General features: G+C 42.4%; 1 long non-coding RNA gene across 3 annotated transcripts in view; it reads right to left on the reverse strand.

The window, feature by feature from the left end:
• LOC118937335 (uncharacterized) overlaps positions 1-12,578 on the reverse strand; it is a 169,932-nt gene that overhangs the window by 151,572 nt on the left and 5,782 nt on the right. Inside the window, exon 3 of one of the 3 annotated variants that reach the window (XR_005034601.2) lies at positions 4,116-12,532. The exons of the other annotated variants lie outside the window; for them this stretch is intronic. This is a non-coding gene — a long non-coding RNA (uncharacterized LOC118937335). Of the gene's footprint in view, positions 1-4,115; positions 12,533-12,578 lie in introns of those variants that run through there. 3 annotated transcript variants of the gene reach the window in all.

Raw genomic sequence — 12,578 nt, forward strand, 5'->3', positions numbered from 1 at the left:
CCAGAGACCCCTGTTGTCACAGCAAATTCACCAGAGACCCCTGTTGTCACAGCAAATTCACCAGAGACCCCTGTTGTCACAGCAAATTCACCAGGGACCCCTGTTGTCACAGCAAATTCACCAGAGACCCCTGTTGTCACAGCAAATTCACCAGAGACCCCTGTTGTCACAGCAAATTCACCAGGGACCCCTGTTGTCACAGCAAATTCACCAGAGACCCCTGTTGTCACAGCAAATTCACCAGAGACCCCTGTTGTCACAGCAAATTCACCAGAGACCCCTGTTGTCACAGCAAATTCACCAGGGACCCCTGTTGTCACAGCAAATTCACCAGGGACCCCTGTTGTCACAGCAAATTCACCAGGGACCCCTGTTGTCACAGCAAATTTACCAGGGACCCCTGTTGTCACAGCAAATTCACCAGAGACCCCTGTTGTCACAGCAAATTCACCAGGGACCCCTGTTGTCACAGCAAATTCACCAGGGACCCCTGTTGTCACAGCAAATTCACCAGGGACCCCTGTTGTCACAGCAAATTCACCAGGGACCCCTGTTGTCACAGCAAATTCACCAGGGACCCCTGTTGTCACAGCAAATTCACCAGGGACCCCTGTTGTCACAGCAAATTCACCAGGGACCCCTGTTGTCACAGCAAATTCACCAGGGACCCCTGTTGTGACAGCAAATTCACCAGAGACCCCTGTTGTGACAGCAAATTCACCAGAGACCCCTGTTGTGATAGCAAATTCACCTGGGACCCCTGTTGTCACAGCAAATTCACCAGGGACCCCTGTTGTCACAGCAAATTCACCAGAGACCACATCATAGTCTCTTGAGTGAGATAAAAAAAAATAGCATACCACTATGGCTTCGGCAGTGCATGGTCGAACAAACCAAGTCTCGGGCCCTGCAAAGGCCCATCTCTTGGCACCGGAGATACATTTTTACAGTTTTCAAGCTCATTTCCTGCAGTTCTACACTTTTTGTCATGGGGCAGAGAGATGTGTTGTTGCAGCTTTAAAGATAATATCCTGTAATTCTACACATTTTTCCAGGAGGCCGAGAGAAAACATTACATTACAGTGCATTTATGTTTTTAAAAAACAACATAAAAATAAACATTGTATTGTATTACACACGTTAAACTTATTCCACAGACCCCTTGGCCAAAAATAATTTAATCTTATTAGTAACATTCATTAAAAAAAAATAAGTAATTTAGTTTTAGTTTCGGGGGGGGGGGGGGGGGATCTGTCAGTTTACCCCCTGCAGTACCTCAGACCCCACTTTGAGAGCTTCCTGTCCAATGGGGCCATTTCCTGTTTCAGGTTATTTACTCCACTTTAAACATAAATTGTATTTAATCTTGGGATGATACTATTATGTATGTAACAACCCCGACTGCTGACCTGGTTGTGACAAGGCTGCCGTCCCATGTTGTAGGTTCTACAAAACTCCTACTTAATACGGTCAAAACTAAATGTAATGTTGTTTTCAATTTTTGGGGTAAGATTGTCTCAGATGGATTACATCTTTACCTATCGGATGGTTCTATAACGGAACGAATCCCTGCGTACAAAATACCTTGGTATTTGGATCGACAATGATTTATCGTTTAAAAAACATACGACTGAGATTGTTAAGAAACTAAGATTTAAAGTGGGCTATTTTTTTAAATGGAAACTGATCTCGTCTCTCTAGTCAACAGGAAGTAGATTGTCCAGTCAATCTGTCTACCTGTTATTGATTATGGTGATTATATTTATCAATCTGTCTACCTGTTATTGATTATAGTGATTCTATGTATCAATCTGTCTACCTGTTATTGATTATAGTGATTCTATGTATCAATCTGTCTACCTGTTATTGATTATGGTGATTCTATGTATCAATCTGTCTACCTGTTATTGATTATGGTGATTCTATGTATCAATCTGTCTACCTGTTATTGATTATGGTGATTCTATGTATCAATCTGTCTACCTGTTATTGATTATAGTGATTCTATGTATCAATCTGTCTACCTGTTATTGATTATGGTGATTCTATGTATCAATCTGTCTACCTGTTATTGATTATGGTGATTCTATGTATCAATCTGTCTACCTGTTATTGATTATGGTGATTCTATGTATCAATCTGTCTACCTGTTATTGATTATGGTGATTCTATTTATCAATCTGTCTACCTGTTATTGATTATAGTGATTCTATGTATCAATCTGTCTACCTGTTATTGATTATGGTGATTCTATTTATCAATCTGTCTACCTGTTATTGATTATGGTGATTCTATGTATCAATCTGTCTACCTGTTATTGATTATAGTGATTCTATGTATCAATCTGTCTACCTGTTATTGATTATAGTGATTCTATGTATCAATCTGTCTACCTGTTATTGATTATAGTGATTCTATGTATCAATCTGTCTACCTGTTATTGATTATGGTGATTCTATTTATCAATCTGTCTACCTGTTATTGATTATGGCGATTCTATGTAACAATCTGTCTACCTGTTATTGATTATAGTGATTCTATGTATCAATCTGTCTACCTGTTATTGATTATGGTGATTCTATGTATCAATCTGTCTACCTGTTATTGATGATGGTGATTCTATGTATCAATCTGTCTACCTGTTATTGATGATGGTGATTCTATTTATCAATCTGTCTACCTGTTATTGATTATGGCGATTCTATGTATCAATCTGTCTACCTGTTATTGATTATGGTGATTCTATTTATCAATCTGTCTACCTGTTATTGATGATGGTGATTATATTAGTGTAGCTGCCTCTACTCTTAAACCCCCTGGATACTGTACTTCATAGCACCTTGCGTTTTATCACAGGAGACAGTGACTCATCACTGCATCCTTTACCAAAAGGTTGGCTGGTCCTCTTTGAAGTCATGTGATCACATCCCTGCTTTTCCTGTGTTGTTGTGTATAACAACATGTATTGTATTGTGTTTATGAATGTGTAGTTTAATGTGGGTTTTATTTTATTTTTGTATGTGTATTTTGGTGCTTTTACAGGGCTCCTCTGGAATATAGAGACCTTCTGCTCAGCACTGACTCCCTGTCTAAATAAAGACACCTTGGTCCCAGCATTGACTCCCTGTCTAAATAAAGACACCTTGGTCTCAGCACTGACTCCCTGTCTAAATAAAGACACCTTGGTCCCAGCATTGACTCCCTGTCTAAATAAAGAGGCCTTGGTCTCAGCACTGACTCCCTGTCTAAATAAAGACACCTTGGTCTCAGCATTGACTCCCTGTCTAAATAAAGACACCTTGGTCTCAGCACTGACTCCCTGTCTAAATAAAGAGACCTTGGTCTCAGCACTGACTCCCTGTCTAAATAAAGAGACCTTGGTCTCATCATTGACTCCCTGTCTAAATAAAGACACCTTGGTCCCAGCATTGACTCCCTGTCTAAATAAAGAGACCTTGGTCCCAGCATTGACTCCCTGTCTAAATAAAGACACCTTGGTCTCAGCATTGACTCCCTGTCTAAATAAAGAGACCTTGGTCCCAGCATTGACTCCCTGTCTAAATAAAGACACCTTGGTCCCAGCACTGACTCCCTGTCTAAATAAAGACACCTTGGTCCCAGCATTGACTCCCTGTCTAAATAAAGACACCTTGGTCCCAGCATTGACTCCCTGTCTAAATAAAGAGACCTTGGTCCCAGCATTGACTCCCTGTCTAAATAAAGACACCTTGGTCCCAGCATTGACTCCCTGTCTAAATAAAGAGGCCTTGGTCTCAGCACTGACTCCCTGTCTAAATAAAGACACCTTGGTCCCAGCATTGACTCCCTGTCTAAATAAAGAGGCCTTGGTCTCAGCACTGACTCCCTGTCTAAATAAAGACACCTTGGTCCCAGCATTGACTCCCTGTCTAAATAAAGAGACCTTGGTCTCAGCATTGACTCCCCGTCTAAATAAAGAGACCTCGGTCTCAGCATTGACTCCCTGTCTAAATAAAGACACCTTGGTCTCAGCATTGACTCCCTGTCTAAATAAAGAGGCCTTGGTCTCAGCATTGACTCCCTGTCTAAATAAAGACACCTTGGTCTCAGCACAGTCTTTCTTTCACAGTCTACAGTCTTTCTGCAGCTTGGCAGTGTTGGGCCGTTCTGCCCATGTATCCCAGGTTGCTACAGTCTTTCTGCAGCTTGGCAGTGTTGGGCCGTTCTGCCCGAGTATCCCAGGTTGCTACAGTCTTTCTGCAGCTTGGCAGTGTTGGGCCGTTCTGCCCATGTATCCCAGGTTGCTACAGTCTTTCTGCAGCTTGGCAGTGTTGGGCCGTTCTGCCCGAGTATCCCAGGTTGCTTTGCGTCATTTTTGCCCTGTCTTTTTTTTGTCAACTCAAAATCTTTTGAACTATGGCCTACAATCGTTTTTGTCTTGAAATCCTGGACTGTAAATGTGTAAATATCATCATCGCCATCATCATCATCATCATCGTCGTCGTTGTCCTCGTCGTCATCACCGTGGGCCTACAACACCGTAGGTAAATATCACGCTAGTCTGTCTGCTGTCCAACTAACAACAAACAGAGATGTTCAGGAATAAGGCCTGTTTGAGGGAACACAGTTGGACAGCAGCATCCTTTAATCCATTCATTTACTGCAGTGGGCTAAATCAGGGTCACACAGAGTGCTTCTGGGTAGTCTGACACAGAGTGGTTCTGGGTAGTCTGACACAGAGTGGTTCTGGGTAGTCTGACACAGAGTGGTTCTGGGTAGTCTGACACAGAGTGGTTCTGGGTAGTCTGACACAGAGTGGTTCTGGGTAGTCTGACACAGAGTGGTTCTGGGTAGTCTGACACAGAGTGGTTCTGGGTAGTCTGACACAGAGTGGTTCTGGGTAGTCTGACACAGAGTGCTTCTGGGTAGTCTTAAACAAATGCACTTTGAAACAAAAGTATACACCTCACACACATGGTTATGGGCTTTAAAAAAAACAAGACACCTGCACCATATCAGATACAGAGTTGAAATGTATTTAATTTGGAGTTTTCATCCCAATATTACACTTTATATACATCACAGAAGACTGAAATATAACACAACTGTTTGACATACAAACATCTGATTTTTGTCTGGTTTTTAAAAATAATGTTTATTAATGTTGAAATGATAAGAAATATGAATACCATTCCACCCATGAGGCTGCCAGGTCATTTGACTGCAGGAAAGGGCTACGAAACATATTCATCAATCAAATAAATCCATTTTTTAAAACTGTATCCTGGAGAATTTGTGATTTGATTACCTTTTACAGAAAAACATTTCTTGAGATTATCTTTCGGGGAAAAAAATGAGTCTAACAATGAGTCAGACCCCTTATGAGTCTAACAATGAGTCAGACCCCTTATGAGTCTAACAATGAGTCAGACCCTTTATGAGTCTAACAATGAGTCAGACCCCTTATGAGTCTAACAATGAGTCAGACCCTTTATGAGTCTAACAATGAGTCAGACCCGTTATGAGTCTAACAATGAGTCAGAACCTTTATGAGTCTAACAATGAGTCAGACCCCTTATGAGTCTAACAATGAGTCGGAATCTTTATGAGTCTAACAATGAGTCTGACCCCTTATGAGTCTAACAATGAGTCAGACCCCTTATGAGTCTAACAATGAGTCAGACCCCTTATGAGTCTAACAATGAGTCAGAACCTTTATGAGTCTAACAATGAGTCAGACCCCTTATGAGTCTAACAATGAGTCGGAACCTTTATGAGTCTAACAATGAGTCAGAGCCCTTATGAGTCTAACAATGAGTCAGACCCTTTATGAGTCTAACAATGAGTCAACCTTTTATGAGTCTAACAATGAGTCAGAGCCCTTATGAGTCTAACAATGAGTCAGACCCTTTATGAGTCTAACAATGAGTCAGACCCCTTATGAGTCTAACAATGAGTCAGACCCGTTATGAGTCTAACAATGAGTCAGAACCTTTATGAGTCTAACAATGAGTCAGACCCCTTATGAGTCTAACAATGAGTCGGAACCTTTATGAGTCTAACAATGAGTCAGAGCCCTTATGAGTCTAACAATGAGTCAACCTTTTATGAGTCTAACAATGAGTCAGAGCCCTTATGAGTCTAACAATGAGTCAGAGCCCTTATGAGTCTAACAATGAGTCAGACCCTTTATGAGAATGAACTTGAAAATTGTCTGAACGGAGTTCCTAATGCTACATTACTGGGGAGAGACTGTGTCCAAGTTCCAAAAGAGAACACTTCGCATTAAAAGAGAAGAGCTTTTATTCCTCGTGCCCAGTTCTATTTAGGCTGGGGAACGAGGAGACAGCCAGGCAGACAGGGAAGGAGGGAGGGAGGCGGGGATGGCTGAATTGTTGGTGAAATGAAAGCAGAGGAGATTAGGCCGGCTGGCTGTGTTTCTGTCTCTCCCCCCAGTCCCTTCCTCCCTCCTTCCCTGCCTCTCTCTCTCTCTCTCTCTCTTTCCCTCCCCTCCCTTCCTCTCTCCCTCCTTCATTCCCTCCTCCCTCCCCTCTTCCTCCCTCACGCAGCATGGCAGGCTCCGTACTGTAAGTGCCAGGCAGTCTCCCAGGCCTGCATGTCTACTCTGTCTACCCTGTCTGTCTGTGTGTACATTCCTCTTTGACAGTATCAATCTTTGCCATGCTCTCTTTCTGGGGCCCCTGTCCTGTGAGAAGGAGATGGAAGGACACATGCTCTCTTTCTGGGGCCCTGTCCTGTGAAGAGATGAAGTGCTGTGAATGCGGGTAGTGTCTGAAGTTTCTGACAGGACTAACGCATTACAGAATAGACACACACACACACAAAACGCATTACAGAATAGACACACACACACACACACACAACACATTACAGAATAGACACACACACACACACACACACACAACACATTACAGAATAGACACACACACACAAAACGCATTACAGAATAGACACACACACACAACGCATTACAGAATAGACACACACACACAACGCATTACAGAATAGACACACACACACACACACACACACACACAACACATTACAGAATAGACACACACACACAAAACGCATTACAGAATAGACACACACACACAACGCATTACAGAATAGACACACACACACAACGCATTACAGAATAGACACACACACACAACGCATTACAGAATAGACACACACACACACACACACACACACACAACACATTACAGAATAGACACACACACACACACACACACACACAACACATTACAGAATAGACACACACACACACACACACACACACACAACACATTACAGAATAGACACACACACACAAAACGCATTACAGAATAGACACACACACACACACACAATGCATTACAGAATAGACACACACACACACACACAACACATTACAGAATAGACACATACACACACACACACATTACAGAATAGACACACACACAACACATTACAGAATAGACACACACACAACACACAGCATTACAGAATAGACACACACACACACACACAATGCATTACAGAATAGACACACACACACACACAACACATTACAGAATAGACACATACACACACAACGCATTACAGAACAGACACACACACACACACACAAAACGCATTACAGAACAGACACACACACACACACACACACAACGCATTAAAGAATAGACACACACACAACACATTACAGAATAGACACACACACAACACACAGCATTACAGAATAGACACACACACACACACAATGCATTACAGAATAGACACACACACACACACACACACACAATGCATTACAGAATAGACACACACACACAAAACGCATTACAGAACAGACACACACACACACACAAAACGCATTACAGAACAGACACACACACACACACACACACACACAACGCATTACAGAATAGACACACACACACAACGCATTACAGAACAGACACACACACACACAGGGACACCAGGACTCTGGAACTGTGTTCAGCCTGAGTTGATAAACAGAGACTTAACAGAGACTTAACAGAGACTTAACAGAGACTTAACAGAGACTTAACAAACTAACTGGGTTTCTAGATGAATACAGCATGGAACTGTGTTCAACCTGAGTGGATAACCAGAGACTTAACAGAGACTTAACAGAGACTTAACAGAGACTTAACAAACTAACTAACTGGGTTTCTAGATTAATACAGCATGGAACTGTGTTCAGCCTGAGTGGATAAACAGAGACTTAACAGAGACTTAACAGAGACTTAACAGAGACTTAACAGACTTAACAGAGACTTAACAAACTAACTAACTGGGTTTCTAGATTAATACAGCATGGAACTGTGTTCAGCCTGAGTGGATAAACAGAGACTTAACAGAGACTTAACAGAGACTTAACAGAGACTTAACAGACTTAACAGAGACTTAACAAACTAACTAACTGGGTTTCTAGATTAATACAGCATGGAACTGTGTTCAGCCTGAGTGGATAAACAGAGACTTAACAGAGACTTAACAGAGACTTAACAGAGACTTAACAGACTTAACAGAGACTTAACAAACTAACTAACTGGGTTTCTAGAGTAATACAGCATGGAACTGTGTTCAGCCTGAGTGGATAAACAGAGACTTAACAGAGACTTAACAGAGACTTAACAGAGACTTAACAGAGACTTAAAAGAGACTTAACAGAGACTTAACAGACTTAACAGAGACTTAACAAACTAACTAACTGGGTTTCTAGATGAATACAGCATGGAACTGTGTTCAGCCTGAGTGGATCATATAATTATATCATTATATCATATTATTAGCCGGTAATATACTATCCCTCTTGAACTAACATGCTGTAGTTATGGTGCTCTGCTCTGTCCCTCTTGAACTAACATGCTGTAGTTATGGTGCTCTGTCCCTCTTGAACTAACATGCTGTAGTTATGGTGCTCTGCTCTGTCCCTCTTGAACTAACATGCTGTAGTTATGGTGCTCTGTCCCTCTTGAACTAACATGCTGTAGTTATGGTGCTCTGCTCTGTCCCTCTTGAACTAACATGCTGTAGTTATGGTGCTCTGTCCCTCTTGAACTAACATGCTGTAGTTATGGTGCTCTGTCCCTCTTGAACTAACATGCTGTAGTTATGGTGCTCTGTCCCTCTTGAACTAACATGCTGTAGTTATGGTGCTCTGTTCCTCTTGAACTAACATGCTGTAGTTATGGTGCTCTGTCCCTCTTGAACTAACATGCTGTAGTTATGGTGCTCTGTCCCTCTTGAACTAACATGATGTAGTTATGGTGCTCTGTCCCTCTTGAACTAACATGCTGTAGTTATGGTGCTCTGCTCTGTCCCTCTTGAACTAACATGCTGTAGTTATGGTGCTCTGTCCCTCTTGAACTAACATGCTGTAGTTATGGTGCTCTGCTCTGTCCCTCTTGAACTAACATGCTGTAGTTATGGTGCTCTGTCCCTCTTGAACTAACATGCTGTAGTTATGGTGCTCTGTCCCTCTTGAACTAACATGCTGTAGTTATGGTGCTCTGTCCCTCTTGAACTAACATGCTGTAGTTATGGTGCTCTGCTCTGTCCCTCTTGAACTAACATGCTGTAGTTATGGTGCTCTGTCCCTCTTGAACTAACATGCTGTAGTTATGGTGCTCTGTCCCTCTTGAACTAACATGCTGTAGTTATGGTGCTCTGTCCCTCTTGAACTAACATGCTGTAGTTATGGTGCTCTGCTCTGTCCCTCTTGAACTAACATGCTGTAGTTATGGTGCTCTGTCCCTCTTGAACTAACATGCTGTAGTTATGGTGCTCTGTCCCTCTTGAACTAACATGCTGTAGTTATGGTGCTCTGCTCCTCTTGAACTAACATACTGTAGTTATGGTGCTCTGTCCCTCTTGAACTAACATGCTGTAGTTATGGTGCTCTGTTCCTCTTGAACTAACATGCTGTAGTTATGGTGCTCTGCTCTGTTCCTCTTGAACTAACATCCTGTAGTTATGGTACTCTGCTCTGTTCCTCTTGAACTAACATGCTGTAGTTATGGTGCTCTGTTCCTCTTGAACTAACATGCTGTAGTTATGGTGCTCTGCTCTGTTCCTCTTGAACTAACATGCTGTAGTTATGGTGCTCTGCTCCTCTTGAACTAACATACTGTAGTTATGGTGCTCTGTCCCTCTTGAACTAACATGCTGTAGTTATGGTGCTCTGCTCTGTCCCTCTTGAACTAACATGCTGTAGTTATGGTGCTCTGCTCTGTTCCTCTTGAACTAACATGCTGTAGTTATGGTGCTCTGCTCTGTTCCTCTTGAACTAACATCCTGTAGTTATGGTACTCTGTTCCTCTTGAACTAACATCCTGTAGTTATGGTGCTCTGCTCCTCTTGAACTAACATGCTGTAGTTATGGTGCTCTGCTCTGTTCCTCTTGAACTAACATGCTGTAGTTATGGTGCTCTGCTCCTCTTGAACTAACATGCTGTAGTTATGGTGCTCTGTCCCTCTTGAACTAACATGCTGTAGTTATGGTGCTCTGTCCCTCTTGAACTAACATGCTGTAGTTATGGTGCTCTGTTCCTCTTGAACTAACATGCTGTAGTTATGGTGCTCTGCTCTGTCCCTCTTGAACTAACATGCTGTAGTTATGGTGCTCTGTTCCTCTTCAACTAACATGCTGTAGTTATGGTGCTCTGCTCTGTCCCTCTTGAACTAACATGCTGTAGTTATGGTGCTCTGTCCCTCTTGAACTAACATGCTGTAGTTATGGTGCTCTGTTCCTCTTGAACTAACATGCTGTAGTTATGGTGCTCTGTCCCTCTTGAACTAACATGCTGTAGTTATGGTGCTCTGTCCCTCTTCAACTAACATGCTGTAGTTATGGTGCTCTGTCCCTCTTGAACTAACATGCTGTAGTTATGGTGCTCTGTCCCTCTTGAACTAACATCCTGTAGTTATGGTGCTCTGTTCCTCTTGAACTAACATGCTGTAGTTATGGTGCTCTGCTCTGTCCCTCTTGAACTAACATGCTGTAGTTATGGTGCTCTGTCCCTCTTGAACTAACATGCTGTAGTTATGGTGCTCTGTCCCTCTTGAACTAACATGCTGTAGTTATGGTGCTCTGTCCCTCTTGAACTAACATGATGTAGTTATGGTGCTCTGTCCCTCTTGAACTAACATGCTGTAGTTATGGTGCTCTGCTCTGTCCCTCTTGAACTAACATGCTGTAGTTATGGTGCTCTGTCCCTCTTGAACTAACATGCTGTAGTTATGGTGCTCTGCTCTGTCCCTCTTGAACTAACATGCTGTAGTTATGGTGCTCTGTCCCTCTTGAACTAACATGCTGTAGTTATGGTGCTCTGTCCCTCTTGAACTAACATGCTGTAGTTATGGTGCTCTGTCCCTCTTGAACTAACATGCTGTAGTTATGGTGCTCTGCTCTGTCCCTCTTGAACTAACATGCTGTAGTTATGGTGCTCTGTCCCTCTTGAACTAACATGCTGTAGTTATGGTGCTCTGTCCCTCTTGAACTAACATGCTGTAGTTATGGTGCTCTGTCCCTCTTGAACTAACATGCTGTAGTTATGGTGCTCTGTCCCTCTTGAACTAACATGCTGTAGTTATGGTGCTCTGCTCTGTCCCTCTTGAACTAACATGCTGTAGTTATGGTGCTCTGTCCCTCTTGAACTAACATGCTGTAGTTATGGTGCTCTGTCCCTCTTGAACTAACATGCTGTAGTTATGGTGCTCTGTCCCTCTTGAACTAACATCCTGTAGTTATGGTGCTCTGTCCCTCTTGAACTAACATCCTGTAGTTATGGTGCTCTGTCCCTGTTGAACTAACATGCTGTAGTTATGGTGCTCTGTTCCTCTTGAACTAACATGCTGTAGTTATGGTGCTCTGCTCTGTTCCTCTTGAACTAACATGCTGTAGTTATGGTGCTCTGTCCCTCTTGAACTAACATGCTGTAGTTATGGTGCTCTGCTCTGTCCCTCTTGAACTAACATGCTGTAGTTATGGTGCTCTGCTCTGTTCCTCTTGAACTAACATGCTGTAGTTATGGTGCTCTGTCCCTCTTGAACTAACATGCTGTAGTTATGGTGCTCTGTCCCTCTTGAACTAACATGCTGTAGTTATGGTGCTCTGTCCCTCTTGAACTAACATGCTGTAGTTATGGTGCTCTGCTCTGTCCCTCTTGAACTAACATCCTGTAGTTATGGTGCTCTGCTCCTCTTCATCTAACATCCTGTAGTTATGGTGCTCTGTCCCTCTTTAACTACTTCCTGTAGTTATGGTGCTCTGCTCCTCTTTAACTACTTCCTGTAGCTATGGTGCTCTGCTCCTCTTGAACTAACATCCTGTAGTTATGGTGCTCTGCTCCTCTTCATCTAACATCCTGTAGTTATGGTGCTCTGTCCCTCTTTAACTACTTCCTGTAGTTATGGTGCTCGGCTCCTCTTTAACTACTTCCTGTAGCCATGGATATCCACAGAAATGTAGAATATTTCATTTTCTTCATGTTTCTAGGAGATAAAAATGGTTCCAAGTCTAGGAAGAAACGGGTAACAAAATAGATAACATCAATTTGACAATT

Source organism: Oncorhynchus mykiss, chromosome 3, assembly GCF_057628025.1.
Source record: "Oncorhynchus mykiss isolate SJ-2025 chromosome 3, ASM5762802v1, whole genome shotgun sequence".
Lineage (NCBI taxonomy): Eukaryota > Metazoa > Chordata > Actinopteri > Salmoniformes > Salmonidae > Oncorhynchus > Oncorhynchus mykiss.